Raw genomic sequence first — 16,012 nt, forward strand, 5'->3', positions numbered from 1 at the left:
GATTTGGACAAGCCAAAGTAGCACAGTGAACGTATAAACATCCCTTGTCAGCCATTTGCTCTCTATTTTGCTACTGTGTCATTCACATTCTTGGTTTTGTTGTTCTGGTATTGCTTTCTTTAATTTAGGATACTCTGAGGGCATGGAGCTACCAGGCTGTCATGGAAAAGACATGTAGAAGTGGATAGGATTACTCTGTTCATGAAGACCACTTCCGTGTATCATACCCCGACTATCCACAAAAACCAGCACGTCACAGCCTCCCCCTACCCCACTGGAGAGCACGACTTACTGCAGGAGCGGTGAAGAGCAATGCCGAAGCATCGGTCTGAACAACAGCAGGGAACGCAGCTGTGAACACATTGAGGAGGGAGACCAAGCCTTAAGCTGCAGAGGACAATCGAAGGAGCCCCAGCAGCCTTTGTGATCAGACCCAGAGAAAATGTCCTTCCTGACCTCTTCCTTGGCAATCAGGCGAATGGTTCATATGCGGACGAGGCACAGCAAGCAGACACCCAAGGAGATTTAAGGCCCTACGGTGCTCGTCAGCAAAGCTCCCTGTGTTTCGTCCTGGAGGACTTCCCCTTGCCCAGGCTCTGTGCGTGTCTGGGCATGAGCCAGGCAATGAGGTGAGTATGAGGGTTTTTATGTGGAGAACAAAACACTTCAGTGTATGACATCTTTCAGTGGAAGACATGCAGAAATGTATGCTGAGAAGCTATTCTCTGCCATTGACATATCTTCATGATAAACATATTCATGAAGTAGGGATAATTTTTATCTCTGATTAAAACTGTAAGCAGGCACAACTCTTTCCCAGTTGACAGCTCTGGGCAAGGAATGGATATGGCAGAATTGTCTAAAATACAAGTCAAGTTAATTTCCTTGGATCCCGTAATTCTCATCAACATGGGCATTTTCTGACGATCTGATTTACTTACCAGCAGTGCCCAGCCTTCTATGCCAAGGCAAAGAAAAACAGAGGACATATGCTGAAAAATTTGTAACATGGTCCCCTAATCAAGTGCTGGCTCCATCCTGTATCCTGTTATAAATTGTAATCTACATTGTGTCTACTGTACACATGTCATTATTCTTTCCTCTGATATCTGAGGCAGCTCTGCCTGATTGCATTTAAATACTTTTTTGAAGTCATTATTGGTTCGCCTCTTATTTATACATTGCTCGGCTTGGTGGTTATCTGCTTTTCTTATTAGCAGAGGGACCCAAGGTTACTTTTCTTTTTCATATCTGAGGAGCCAATTAACTTCCAGCATCCCCCAATGCCATCCCAATAAATAGAGGCTGCTCTAGCCATATTTCGTTCCACAGGGAGACCGGGATGTTCAGGCAATTCTGAATCCACTCTTAGCACTACTTCATGGTTGAGATATTCAAAGGACGGTCTCAGCTGAAACACTGACCGTTTGCCTGATTACTGTGTGTGCTGCTTTCCTCATCGCTTTTCTATTATGCTCAGAGTATCTACGTATCCCTTTCACTCCCAGCCCAAAGGGACCCCATTGCTGAGCAATATTAGGATAGGAATATCTCTTGTTAAATGGGGAAAGCCAAGAGGGCTTTTTATTTTTAGTTTTGACAATAACATACACTCTTTTTTTTTCCTTCCTGCAGCTTCTCTATTTCCTCCTTACAAATCTGCAAAATAGCCTTAAAATTATTCATCTTCCATTTAAAACTGCTGGAGGCTAGAGTGGCCCCTATGCGGTCTGGAGCTAGGAATTAAAACACCGTAGCAGCTTTCATGGGAACAGCTGTCCTAAAAAGAGAGTGAGGCACAGGCACACCCTGGGCACAGCCCCTCCATAAATAATGTGGTTCCAACCCTCTTAAATATCCCCAATAGGTCTCACTAAGAGCTGTGGGGAGTCGTTATATTCATTCAAGACTGTACAATCCAGCAGGATAACTCTTCCTTGTTGCTGGAGGACGGAGGAGCAGTGTCAGCACCAGACATATGCAGGTTGCTTAGGGTGGCAAACTGATGGAGAAGCAGCATTATGGGGGTCTCTGCCTTTATGCATGGCTGTGCTCTGTGCTTTACCCTACTTTTGCTAAACCTTCATCCTTCAGTGTGGGGAAAGGCGAGACTGTGCAGGTGGTCACATTCCCTGGGACAGGGAGAGTTATGTGACTGAAAGTTGGCTGAGCCCTGCCGTTGCTTTACGCCATCCCAGCTGGTAGCACTACATCATCCCCGCAGAGCCGGGCAGGTGCCTTGGCGCTGAAGAGGGGGAGGGCAGGGATCAAGCACGAGTCAAGGTCAGGAACGCAAGCAGCAATGCAAGGGGAGAGTGCATCGCAGGCAGTGGGGAGCCGGCTCTGTCTTGAGCCCAGGAGCAGCTCAGAGAGGATGCTACGGCTGTGAAACTGGGCTTTCCTCCCCTTGAGAAAGTGGGGGGAAATGAGCCATCAGACAGCAAAGCACTGTTCTGGTTAGACTGCTAAAGAGGAGCATGCTGAACTGGAAGGAAAAAAGACTCAAGATGGGTGGCTGCAACAAAGATATAAAGAAGGATGGAGTGCGAAATCTTGCTGGCCAATGGCAAGAAAACCCTCCATTTGTGAATCTAATAGGCGTGTGACACACATGTGGTGGTAGTAGTTAAGCTTTCCCATCTGGCATTTCTGATTAATCAAGAATCTCTAAACCAAGGAAACCTCCAAAAATATCCATCGACAAGAGCTCAGAGAGTGAGAGAAAGTAAGGCAAATCCAACTGTGTCTGCAGAGGCTGTGCTTGATGCTAACAGGTGGTGATGAACATTGCATGATTTAGAGCTCAGAGGGGAACAGGAATCTGAAAGATCAAATATCATTCCAAAACACAGTCAGACTTTGGGACCTGAACATTCAGGCTCTAAGTCTTTCAGGACAGAGCTGAACATGAAAATGGGGAGAGGAAATCGAGAAATCAGCTTCAGCTCAGCATTTCTTGCCTTCAAGTCCTGCTCATTATAAATGGTTAAAAAAGAAATTATTCGTTCACCTGACATGCCAGCCTTCTTTAGAAAGCAGAAAAATACAAAGCAAAGTCTGCTTTTGTTCAGATCTTAGACCAGTATTTAAAACCCACTTCTTTATATCAATACTACCTTGCACCCTTCACACATTAAATTGCAGTGATGCCCATACCCTATACGAATGTTGATTGGCAGGATGAAGACTGGCAGAAGTTAAGATCTACAAGTGATTTATGAATGCAGTTCAGTGGCTTTTGTCAATATGCTTTATAAACAGCCTGGTTTGTTGAATTGCTATACACATAATTTCTGCAAAGAAACATGCAGGTCTCAGGTGCTCTGCACTCAGCAAGAACTCTGCAAGTCACCAAGCAAGTGAGGGGGAAGGGGTGGGTAAATGAAGCAGAAGCTCTGGACAGGAGGAAATTAATTTCCCCAAAGTTGCAGGACTGAAGTTCAGCAACGGAAGAAGCTCATCGGCTTGGCAAACCTGGATTTTGGGCTTTGGGACTCCCTTACCATTGTCCACAATACCCTTAGCAGTTAACACACCCTGTTCTCCTCAAGCAGAGAACTTGAAAATAGTTTATCCATCTCACAGTCAATATTAAGCAGTAATATTAACCAGCACTGGCTCTCCTATCAAACCCAAGCTAAATGTGATCTGAATGGGTGCTGATGAAGATCGGGTGGGGAGACTGCAGAATGGAGAAGAATTAGTTTGCTTTTTCTATTGTGTTGGAATGAACCCTCTGAAAAGAGGACGGTGCAGCTTTAATAATAAAAAAAAAAATGGAAGAAGGAAAGAAAGAAAAAAAGAAAGAAAGGTGCCTCAGTTGTCTCGGCAGCTGATCAACAAAGGAGCAGTCGTGAGCTGTAACCTCTTGGAGCTGCAGTCTGGAACATGACACATGTCAGGCTATGATAAATGGTGCGGAGTGTGTGCAATTTCAAGCGCAATGCCCTTGAGATGCTCAGGACCCCGATCGCAAATGTTATTGTTAAATTAAACCTTAAAGGAAGGATTGGAAAGGGGAGGGGTGGGTTTGTGCGTGTATGTGTGTATGCGCGTGCGTGTGTGTGTATTTATTTATATATATATGGATATATGAAATACACAGAAGAGAAGGGAAAAATGGCAAGGTGAAGAGAGAAAAACTTTGTATTTCTTTTAATTGAATTGTGCACCTTCTAGGTCTGGCTGAGCTATGGGAGAACTTCAGGCAGGATTTTCTATCCTACGGGCATTTTATTGCTTTTGCTCTGTCACAATTTGAAAGCTCGAGATCAGCTAAAGTAGGCAGGTGTGAGATTGGAAAATAAATAAATAAGTAAGTACATGCCACAGATGTGCAGTTTCTCTAGCTCAAGTGTTCTGCATCCAGGTACCTTTGAATCCAAATGAGTGAAGTTTCAGCGAGTACTGAGTGCTGATTTTGGGAGCTCTGGTCTCTGAGGGTTTGTTTGTTAGTTAGGTTGTTTGATGGTGTGTGTTTGTTCTTTCTGAGGCAAATACTCCTGCTTAAAATCTGGTCTGAGAAAGAGGCGGTGTTCACAGCCATAACACTGTGGAGAGCACAGGGACTGAACTTTGCAAGTCCTCCAGGCAGATTTCATCCCCAGCCTGCAAGAACAGCCCCGACGTGTGCAGCATGCCATTTCTGTGGTGTCAGATCCCACTTTTTTCTGTGGTTTAAGAATTGGTGTGGGGGCAGAGGCAGTGAGGACATGTTTTAGACAAGCAATTGCAATAGTACGAGCGCTTAAGGGAATTGGAGTAGAGAAGGAAACAGAATGAGTGAGAAAAAAAATAACCACTCCCATATGCTGAATAACCTTTTGCCAGGAGAGGTAGCAAGGAGGGCTTCATAAGCCTTACCCTCTGACTTTGGCATCAGGTGGGTGGAATGGAGAGCAAGGAGCTGGTCTCCTGAGCTCCCATCTCTGCAGCTTCCAGGTCCCTCCTTTCTCCCTCCAAAGAGACAAGAACCAACATGGCCCCACCCTGAGGTTGTTTCTCGTCACCCTGGACCTGGACTTTAATCTGTTCCTTTTTCCCCTTCCTTCTGTTGCCTAGTTTATATCTTCCATCTTTAACATGTGCAGAGGAGTCTCCAATTTTAACTCACCCAGATTCCTCAGAAAGTCCTTTCTTTACCTTCTCCCTCTCCATACTCCCTCCCCCACTGCATCCATGCTAAGTGCAATTAGTGTAGGCAGTGCAGGAAACACAGCGGAGAATGAAGCTGTGTAAACGAGGGGGAGGACACAGAGGGAGTGAGGTACGGGGTGGGGGGAGCTGGAAAGTGTTCAAGGGGAAATGCTTGCATGACTCGCATAATTGAAGGGAAGAAAGAAGCAAATGAGCAACATAAACCCTCCACTGGAAAAGGAGAGGGGAAAAGCCTTTAAATCATACTGAAAAGAAAACTCAAACAAGCAGTAAAAGGTAACAAAGGACTAACAATGACTCATTAAGTAAGATATATTGTTCTAATTTTTACCAGATACAAGATAAAGTCACTGGTCAGGAATGACCAGCGTAAGAGACCTCCATGACCTATTTAAAACACTTAGGACAAAGAAAACAGGTAGCAGAGATGTGGCCAGAGATCCACCAGCAGTAATCCGTCTGCTTATTGTTCCTGATTGCCTCCACAGTAACTCATTGTCCATTAGAGCCTTTAGGAGGACACGACAGCATTATAACCAAGGCCTAGATTTGGGAAATACAACAAATGCAAAAAGCGCATTAGATACCAACATACTAAGATTATTATTTTTAGAAGGCATCTTACGAACATCCTACGGCTTGTTTTGTACTTTTTGGCTACTGTTGCCTAGCGTCCAGGAAAAGTCAAGTCCTTTTTTGGTTCTTTGGAACATTTTCCCCATGTTTCTTGTTATTAAAGAAAATAAACATTAGACAAAAGCAGACTTTATTGTATCTATAAATAATTCAATGCAGATGGATTCATGGAAAATACCAGCACGCAGATTTTCAGAGAGAAAGAAAGAGAGGAATGCTCTAAGGTTAGATGGCGAGGAAAACAGAAAGGATGAAGCAGCAAGAAACTGCAAGATGTGTCGAGAAAAGTAGACACAAAAAAGGAAGGCGACTAATGAGGAGTAACTGAAAATAAAGGTAACTTGGAAAGACAACCCAATCTCTTTGAAAAGTTCATTCTTTAGTTATGAGCCTGGGTGCTTTCTGCCACCAAGGAAAGGATGGTGTTTGCTATGTGTCTTGGGAGGGTACCAGACAGTTGCATTTAGTCACGTCTCATACTGATGTGTTACCTCTCCTAACCTGGCAGTTGCTGATAACGTTAAGATGATTATTTACTTATCTACATATCCCTCCATCTAATAATTGGTTTATGTGACAACCCAGACTCGGGTACGCAGCCAAAGCTCATCTCTGAGAGCAGCCCCGCCGCACACAGGAGTGCAGTCCTCCATTACAACCTTGTTCACAGAATCCTGTGGGTTCAGAAGCTCGTGCTGTTCATGTGGATGAATAATACACTGACAGATACCTGGAAAATAAGCTCTATCGTTGGTAAAATTTGTTGATATTCAATGCTCAGCCCCATCCTAGGAAAAGACCTTTTGCGTTATAATATAGTTCTTACTATTGGCCCTTTTGGTGAGCAGGGGACAAAGACCTTGTTGGGAGATGTCTATATGATTGTAACTAGCCAAATCTAGATGTATAAAATCTGTAAGTAATCCTGTATCCGCTGCTCTTTGAACAGATGACTTTTTCATTATTTGATCCACAACATGGTGGAATTTGTTCTAGTTCTTAAAATTCCAGAGATCTGGGCATCCTCTCCGACAACAGAGCTTGTATTACATGCTATCAGTTCTGGATCATATGTTTGTAATCATGAGACATTTTTTAAACTACCTGGAGAAGAATAAGCTGGCAGTATCTGTATATGAATGAGTATTTTACAGTGTTCAGTGTGAATCTGAAGAAAAGAAAGTTCTCTAATGGTCACATTCCATTAGTATGGGAGTGACGACCAAAGGTTTTTAAGGACCAAACAACTCCCCTTCCCCCATTCTTGTCCTTTGTTGCCTGTCCCCCCTCTTACAAATCCCACTATTGTTCCCAGAGTTCCTCAACCCATTTATTTTCTCTCCACTGCTTATCTACCTGAAGCAACATCAACACAAGGCCACTGCAAGTCACAAGGAACATAAACATACTCAGGAACTCTGAGAATGTTGAGAAGTAAACTGATATCAGAGAAAAATGGAGAAAAGTTTGTCCCATAATTAGGAGGAGCTGGTGAGGAAATGAGTGGTGGAAAGGAAGAAGGACATTTGTAGGAGGAATGGAGCAGCTTTGCATGATTGCAAACGACCATTTCAAAGACACCAATTTTGCTAATGTCACACATGAAAAGGGCAAGGCTTCCCTGAGGCATTGCTTCTACAGTAAAAGCCAGTTAGGAACCTAGCTGGCATCACTGAAGCCAGCATAAAGCAAAAAAACATGGAATATGGAATACCTCCATGCACCATATAAGACGTACAAGGCCACTTTGTGTAGCCACTATTTGGAAAAATAATGTGTTTTGTGATGTATTTTGGCCTTTTTTTGTGCATAACCAAAAGGCAATGGATACTGAAGTGGAAGGCAGAAGAGCTGTAAAACAGGTCTGTGAGGACAGCTGAATCCGTCTCTCCTTCTCAAGACTGTTTTTGGAAAAGGGGCCGCAGTAGTGAGCTATCTTCTGTGAACACAAGGCATCAGGAGAGGGAGACAGGAAGGTGTCCAGGGAAGAGAACCGCCCACCTAGAGGGGGAAAAAAAGGGTTTACTTCGGACCTGTAAACCTCTGAGAAACAAAAGTGGAAGCACAGGGAGGAATCATCCTCTTGCCATTCTGCTGCTTTGCCACACGCTGGGGGAACGGCTCATTGTTCTCCAGCGGAACAATGCCCCATTCCCACCACGCGCAGTGGGAAAAGAATGCGAGCTTTACTTTGCTTTATTATCAACTCCGTGCAGTGCGGCGATAACTGCACAGGCTGGTTGGTCCCTGAAAAGCAAAGCGAATTTTGATCAAAATTGGATTACAAGGCATTTCATTCCTACTTAAGAATGGTTCTGAACTGATTTCCCGTTTACTCAATAGGCAAAAAATTAACAAAATAAAAATTGTCAAGACTGAATAATGCTGCTGTAAAGAAAAATAAAGCCCCAAAAATTGCTGAAAAATAATTGGACTGAAACAGCTCCAAGTCAGATTAGCTTTAAATCTTCTTAAGAATGATGAAGGCTCTTGCAACCAAAGGCAAGTTATTTCATTAGGTTGATTCTGCATATTTAATTCTCAGCCTTCCAATGTAATGCAATATTTTTTTGGTTATCGGGGCAGTTTTTTCTTGATATATAATAATGACATTGCATTTCATTTAAAAGTAGATGTCCACAGTCAAGGTAATCACAGACTATTAAGTGCTCAGTCGAGTCCCAATCAAACTGTGTTCAAATGGTTTAAAGGGAGACAGTCAGAACTGCCAATCCCAAAATACAACCCAGCTCTTCAGCTCATCCTGCAGCCAAAGGAATAGTACTCTTTTGACTTTAGCAGACTCTGTGATGGAAAATATTTCTGCCCAAAACAAAATTGGCCTGTAATCTGGGTAAGCTATTCAGAGCAAACAGTGGCAAATTTAGCCTTTTCTCCTGTTTGCAAATCATCCATGTACGGACTTTGTTTTTTAACGCCTTTGCATGTACTTGTCTGACAAATACTATATATAGAAATATTTCAGAAGCCTGGCGACATTGATTATGTCTTGTATTATCTACGATAGATTGTGGTATATCACCAGTCCTCTAGGTTACCGTGCAATTTAGCCATAGAGCAAGTATGCTAAAATAGCACTGTAAAATGTACTAAATCAGATCCTTATGAATTTTAAAGCCTAAATCCGAAGCTCTTCCTCAATCTGTTTACCAAATCAGTGTGGCTGCTCCTAAATTGAAGTGCTGTGCCCCATAAGCAAGAAGATCAGACTTATGAGCCATCATAATCCTACTTGCACTTGTAAATTGTAGCTGATTCAGCTGTAGACTGAAAGCAGCTTTTGGGACCACAGTATTAACATTTCCAAAAGTTTCCTACCATTGTCAACCTTCTAGCCCGCAAAATAGTCCAGGATGCCAGGCTGTGGGTCCTGAGCTGAGCAAAGTGTCTGTCCTATGCCTACTGAGATGCAACAGAAATATCCCCGTTGTTTTAAAATGTTTGGTTTATAATAACACATGTTTATAATGTGTGTGTATTTGTGAAGGGATCTAACTGAAAATAAGGTTACAATACTTAAAAGAGGAAAATCTACATTTTTGCCAAACACTGTAGAAATCCAGCATGTTAAGGTCAGATAGGGAGGCAATTTCCGTTTAAAGGCTCGAGGGCTCAGCCTGATGGCACAGAAACCTTTGACAACATTTGCTACGGTGACTCCATTCAAAAATTGCCTCTCACTGACCTGAGGTCTCACCTCTTCATGGAGGTCGTGATGTACATCTGACTTATGGATCAACCAAAAACCTCATCTCCCATTCACCCAAGCGCCTGTTTGTACCCACACCAGATCACTCCCCTTTCTCTCGGTGCCAAAAGGGCAGAGCCAAGGCTGTACACATCTCCCAGGACCAGACCAGACAGGGAGAGGACAGAAAGCTCCCCTGTAACCTGTACTGGATATCCATGAACACCACTGAAGGATATCCATACATTCATTACGTCCTGCATGGCCGTTCAGTCAAGACAATAGTTGTTCTATAATTACAAAGAAACTATTTATTACCTGTGAGATATCTGATCCTCAAGTATGTGTCAGGGAAAGGAGAGTATTGCATGGGTCATGTTGATTCCTCTGGTCTTGATGTTTGCTTGTATTTTTCCCCAGGAAGAAAACTTTTCTTGCTGATGTGCCAGTCTCTTGAAAAAAAAAAAGTAAAGGGAAAAAAATTCCCCTTCTGCCGACATTCCCTTCCGAGTCTGGGAACCTCTATTGTCTTTTCTCTAGTAATAAATGATAATAATTAAAGGCAAATACACAATAATTAGTCACACTAGGTTTATCCATCTGGCATACCTGTATCTCATCACTGTGTCTTTGAAACAGATGACAAGCACCATATTGCACAACATCCTGCTAATGGGTCTGAGCAGGGAAAAAGAAGGTAAAAGGGTTACCAAAAAAAAAAAAAAAGCCAAAAAAAAAAAGAGAAAGAGAGAAAGTAAAGGAAAAAAAAAAAAAAGGTCAGCAACAGGGACTGACAACATTACACAGCACTGAAAAAGTAGTGATGGCTGACTGTAAACTTACAAACCACTTACTGGCAAATGTGCTTTCAAGTGGGGGTTAGGAAAACATGGAAATATGCAGCACTCTGCTTAAACTACCTCCTGCTTAAAATACCTGTACCTGATGTACCTAGTGTTGAAATAGGGATCATTTCCTGGAAGATTTTAGCTGGGTATGCAGACATATGGGGAAAACAAGCTATTTTAGGAGCTTTGCCTGGCTACCTGAAAAGTTTGCATTTCATGCTGAGGATAACTCTTTATGGACCAAGTAATGAGCTATTTTTGTCCCTCTTCCGTAGGCTGATTGATGCACACCAGAGTCTCTCCATCCCTATCAGGGCTGCCTGAGAGACGGCAGAGTAAAATTAATACAGCAAAGGATTTTTCAACAAATATTTACTCCTTTAAAAAATGATCATACAAGGCTGGCATTTGATTTCTGGGAATTTGTGAGAAGCAGAGATTTACTTGTATAAATAATCACGGAGAGCCAATTTCAGTCACATGTATTCAGATTTCGATTAAACCTCCACAAGTGCTTCAACTCTCTTTCAAACAGACAGCAGAAACTTGCATGCACCGAGAGCTGATTTTCTGGCTGTAATGATTTTCTGGTTGCAGTGCAGTCATGCCCAAGACAACAGGCATGGAGCTGGGCCCAGCTACGTTACCTAGTTGCATAAAAACAAAAAAAGCAAACAAAGGCAGTGACAGACGAAAGGTCTGTACAACCTTGATATGAGCATCAAGTGATTTTCTGCTTCCCTAGGTCTAACCTGCCTGAGCCTTGCATAGCTGAAAGCTATCAGTTGGCAGTCTCTAAAGTGATAAAATAGTTAAATAATAATAATAATTTATATAAATTTTCTATAATATATATAAATTTTCTTTAATATATTATGAGGGGAAAAAAAAAGACCATTGGTAATTCATATTCACTACTCACCCAGGCTTCAAGGGAAAATCATGCTCCAGAAACACCAGCTGATCATCAAACCACTCTGTTACCTGCACTCTCTGAAGATTTGTATCCAGATGAGGTTTAGGGAATGTCTCAACTCTGCCTTTGCAATGAAGGTACCTGTTCCGGAGGTGTTACTGCGCTCAAACTCGTCACAAGTCATAGGGTGGCTGATGTGACACCTGGCAGCTGGAATGCCTTTGTTGGACATCCTGGTCTCAGGGAGAGAATAATGATGAACTTGGCCAAGCTTACCTGTGTCCAAGCAATGCATCCAGGTATTTGTAGAAAAGTTAGTGGCAAATATGTTCATTTTGAAGCAGAACTTCCAGTGCATTAGGAACTCTGACTCTACAGGAATATAAAGAAAATAATGGGAAATTATTTTGAGTGAAGGGAAGTTCTACAGGTGATGCTCTCCTAGCATCTCCTCCTGAACTCTGTACCTAAGTTAACATAAGGAATGCACCATGAACTTTGTTGGAAGAACAGGTTTTTTCCTTATACACCTGGAGCTAGTCTTGCACAAAAGTTGCAGCCCAGAAGCAATTGCATCTCGTCCTAGCGAAGCCCACTGGTGTACATCACACACAATACATTGCGATGCACTCACAATTAGTCTGCAAATGAGTTGTGTCTCCCTCAGTCTGGTAAGCACCACGAGACTCTGGGATATGGCACTTATATAAAAACAGAGCAAAAGACTGGAGTTGGTTATTAATTCTTCCTTGGTAAATTAACTGGGAACAGCTTTTCAAAATACTTCCTGTACATATTTTCTATACAAAGAGACCTTCTCTTGTTTGTTTCTCTCTTCCTCTGGACAGTCCCTAGTGATGATTTTCACAGCTTTTATGGAAGCAGCTCATTGTTCTGCAGAGACTTAATTAAAGTGTACTTCCATGTGAAATTAGGCTATTGTATTTATTTAATCTTTATGGTAATTGCTGCACAAGGGCTGTGACTGTCTGCATCCTACTCCACACACCCACATCTCTCCCCACCCCGCCCCACAGTCACCACTCCCTGAAGGAAATGGCTAGTCATTCTGCTTTGGTTGAACTCCTCATCTACTCAAGTGATGCGTTTGAACTTTAACCTGTGGACAGCAATATTTGCTCGCCATGCCAGCACCTTTCATGGATGAAAGGTATGCAGGAAGAGCTCTGGAGAGAGAAACATGCGTTGTTTGTGGTTTTCTTCTCCCAAGAGTTAGGTGACGATGTACTGAGTTCTTACAGAGCTCATGTGATATTTCATACTTTCTGTGCCAGTCCATAGGTCTTTCCTAGGCTGGTTTTTGTCTTGCGACAGAGCACTCTATTGCTGTGGGAAAGTTTTTTTCTTAAAATTAAAAATTAAAAGTCTACGAGCGCCAGCTGAATCGCTTGCAATGTTAAAGATATAAGTTCAGTGAAAGCACAATTGCCAGTTATCATTTATGTCCAAATATTATCCAAGTAAAGTGTAAAATAAAGCTCTGGCACTTGATTATTCTTGGGGGGAAGAGGAATGGCTGTAATTTGTTTCCAGAACATTTCCACAGTGAGATGAGTCTGTTTTTCAGAGAGATGTTAGTAAATTGAAAACAACATCAGGTTGCATTGACTCCACTGTGCCTGGAAATGGCTGAGTAAAGCTGCAGTGAGAAATAAAAATCAAACAAATGTAATTAAAGCCTCCAAATGGTCTGATGCCAATGTGATTGGCATTTATTATTTCGTCCTCAAAGAATGAGCTCCCAAAAAGAGTTTGCCCTGAGCTGCACCAGCAGACAGGTGGTCTGTCCCTCTCTGAGACCATGCCTAAAATTCAAGTCTGACTCAAGAGAGCCCAGTCACACTGCAGGAAGAGGAAAGTTAAGATTTCTGGCCCATTACTGTAATGACAGAATTGCATTTTCTGTCATGCTCCTACATCCTGTTTAAATTAATGTTGCTGCAATCCTCTCACATAGAGAGGCTTCATATTTAACCTAATTTTTCAGACTGGTTGATTAAAACACAAGAGTCCAGCAGTTCATAAATCAGTTGTCTGAAGCACAGATTATAATCCAGGGCCTTTCCAGAAATTATCTTGTCTGTTTTCTGCCAGGTCTGTGTTTTATGCAATTGATAATCTACACTTTCTTTCCATATGAACTGATTATTCTCTTTCATACTGTCCCACCGGGCTCTGTGCTGGCCCTTGTGCTTGTGAAACTCTGAATTGGCTTCCTCTTCTAAATCAGCATGAGGAGTGAATTATTATTGCAACGTTGATTTATCTGCAGGCTGATCCCAATAGCCTAGCTCTGCTTTCTTGCTGGGTGGACGTGTTGATGCAGCTATTGTTTCAAATCTGGTGGTAGACAGAGCATAGCCATGCTCTTTCTTTGCAGTTTGCCTTTCTGGATGATGGGCTGTGTAGCTCCACACTGACATAAGAGACATGTCCACCATTTTGGAAAAAGATATAAGAAACCCCCCACTAGGCAAAAATGGAATAGCTCATCCCCACTGCAAAAGCTTTAACTTAATCCTTTGGGCACAGAGAACAGCTTTAACTTGAGATTTTATAGCCATTCACAACTTTTTTACTGTTAACTGACTATTCCTCCTCTCTGCATAGCTATCTGATGGCTGTATAGATCTCACTAAAGTCTGATTCTCGCAAAATCTTCCAGCAAAATTAACTTTTCTGACATTCTAATACCTGATTCGGTATTTCTTGTTCAGTTTAATTTTTTGTTGCAACCACAACAAGGAAAAAACGATGTTGCAAAATTTCTGAAGAGGCAGCATGTTCAAAGGACAACACCTAGAGGATCTGGATGGAGTTTGAGCACAACCTTTTTACAACCATTTGCGCACCAAAGGAGCGCACACGTGTTCCAGTCTGAGAGGGCTTCCCATCATAGGGAAATACAATATTTAGTAGGTGTCTGGAATAAACAGAGATGCTAGAAAAGTGACTAATCTGACCTTTCACTTGTTTTTCTCTGGACTAGGTTCAGTTTCCAGGTAGAAGAAAATTTGGGGATCATTTGTATCACTTCAGTTTGACTTAGTTTTGCTCAATAGCTGTAAACTCAGTTATATACAATCTGTTCTTACACATTCCTTCTTGTGCAGGTCTAGGAAATTAGGGCATGAGCTCAGCATCTCAAACAAGCTTCCAGTACAACCTGCAACCCCTCCTGGGTATACCTCCTTCGACCCCCACCCCATTTTGTATTTCTTCCTTAGCACAATGCCTCCTTTCCTCAGAGAATGGCTGTTTCATTAAGCTTATTTTTGGACTCGAAATGTGTTGCCAGAAAAGGCTGAGATGACAGTTGTCTTTGATACAAAAGTGATAATATGACCGCACTTGCTGGTGCATTGTACCTACATTAGTGTTAGGAATGCATCTGAGGTGATACTTGATCTTCCATGACTACCTCTTACGATCTACTTTTTTATATGGTTTAACATAAACCCTACGTGTGTCCAGGCAGTGCTACACCAAGGACTGATCTCAGAGTATGGCGGTGTTTTAAACTGGCCAGTGTTATCCATCAGCACCTGAAAAATGCATGGGGCCACACCTTACAGGGCCTAAAGAAAAGAAACAAGGAAAAACAAAACAAAAAGCCTAGCAACTACAAGAACAGGCAGAAACTTCAGCTCCATTATCACTCCCCTTCATCTGCTCAAAAACCCTCGCTGCAGGAGTTGTCATGGTGATGCAGGTTTGACCTCTCACTTTTTACTCTTCCAGGAGCTAAAAAGGTAAAAATGAGCCATTCTGTCTCGAATGAAAATCAACCTCCCTCAGTCAAAGGACGCTGAATCGCTTTTTCCCTTTGTCAAATCCAAATGTTTCCACAGGCAACACAGAAATTAATAAATAACCGGTACCGGGCACTGAGGTGGATCCATGGGTGCAGCAGGATGCGGCAGTGGCCATGGCGGATGGGGCTCGGCAGGAGCAGTCCGTGCCCAAGTTTCCTAGAAGTCACAAGGCACCACGTCCTGCATCTCCCCTTCTCTGGCTCCAGCTGTCTCTGTGGCCAGCTCCTTGCTTAGCCGGTTTAGCGTGCGGTTTGTGTTTGTGGCAGCACTAGGGCAGAAAAATCAAACTATTGATTGAACTGTGTAGCAGCTTCATAAGGCATTATTAGCAGCCTGCTATAAGCAAGACCAGAAAGGGTAAAATTGTTTATTTTTATTAATATTCTTGAAAGCTGGGCTTTAGCAAACCTGCTGTTTGGCCAGGTTGGCAGCAAAGTAATGGCATCGTCTCCTTGTCCCTGGATGAACCTGGTAACACACATGGAGATGCTTGTGTTTGTAGGAGAGGGTGGCCTAATTTATTGAGATAGAGCCCTTGTCTGGACTATGAGCTGAAGTAATCTCCTTCTGTCGATTACTTTTGAATCTAAGTCCTCTGCTTTGATAACCAAATCCTTCCCTACTTGCTCGTTCCCCCCCTCCAGTCTCTCCTCCCACCACTTTCACGCAGTGCCAGGGTAGTTTGACATATGAAGCCAGCATGACTTCAAATCAAATATTCAGGTTAACGACAAGCTGGCCTTGAATGAAACGTTTGAAGAACCTCTGATGCAAATTCCCCAATGCTTACTATGGCTCCATTAAACCTCTTCCTGCAAGAAAGTCCCCCCCAGTTCTGGCTTAAGAGAGAGCTACTGATTTTATTTGACAGAATCAAAAAAACCTAGGCATATATATAAATACACATACA

The 16,012-nt window shown here is 42.6% G+C and overlaps 1 long non-coding RNA gene across 2 annotated transcripts; it reads right to left on the reverse strand.

Moving 5' to 3' along the window:
- Window positions 1-5,532: 5,532 nt before the first annotated feature.
- On the reverse strand, window positions 5,533-15,733 carry LOC135314269 (uncharacterized). 2 transcript variants are annotated; one of them, XR_010373724.1, is made up of 4 exons: window positions 15,169-15,733; window positions 9,821-11,638; window positions 7,508-7,794; window positions 5,533-5,700 (listed from the first exon to the last, which is right to left on the reverse strand). It is a non-coding gene; the product is annotated as an uncharacterized LOC135314269 (long non-coding RNA). The 2 variants fall into 2 exon arrangements; XR_010373723.1 differs by having other exon boundaries at window positions 5,533-7,794.
- Between the last annotated feature and the right edge of the window lie 279 nt (window positions 15,734-16,012).

Source organism: Phalacrocorax carbo, chromosome 7 (assembly GCF_963921805.1).
Source record: "Phalacrocorax carbo chromosome 7, bPhaCar2.1, whole genome shotgun sequence".
NCBI lineage: Eukaryota > Metazoa > Chordata > Aves > Suliformes > Phalacrocoracidae > Phalacrocorax > Phalacrocorax carbo.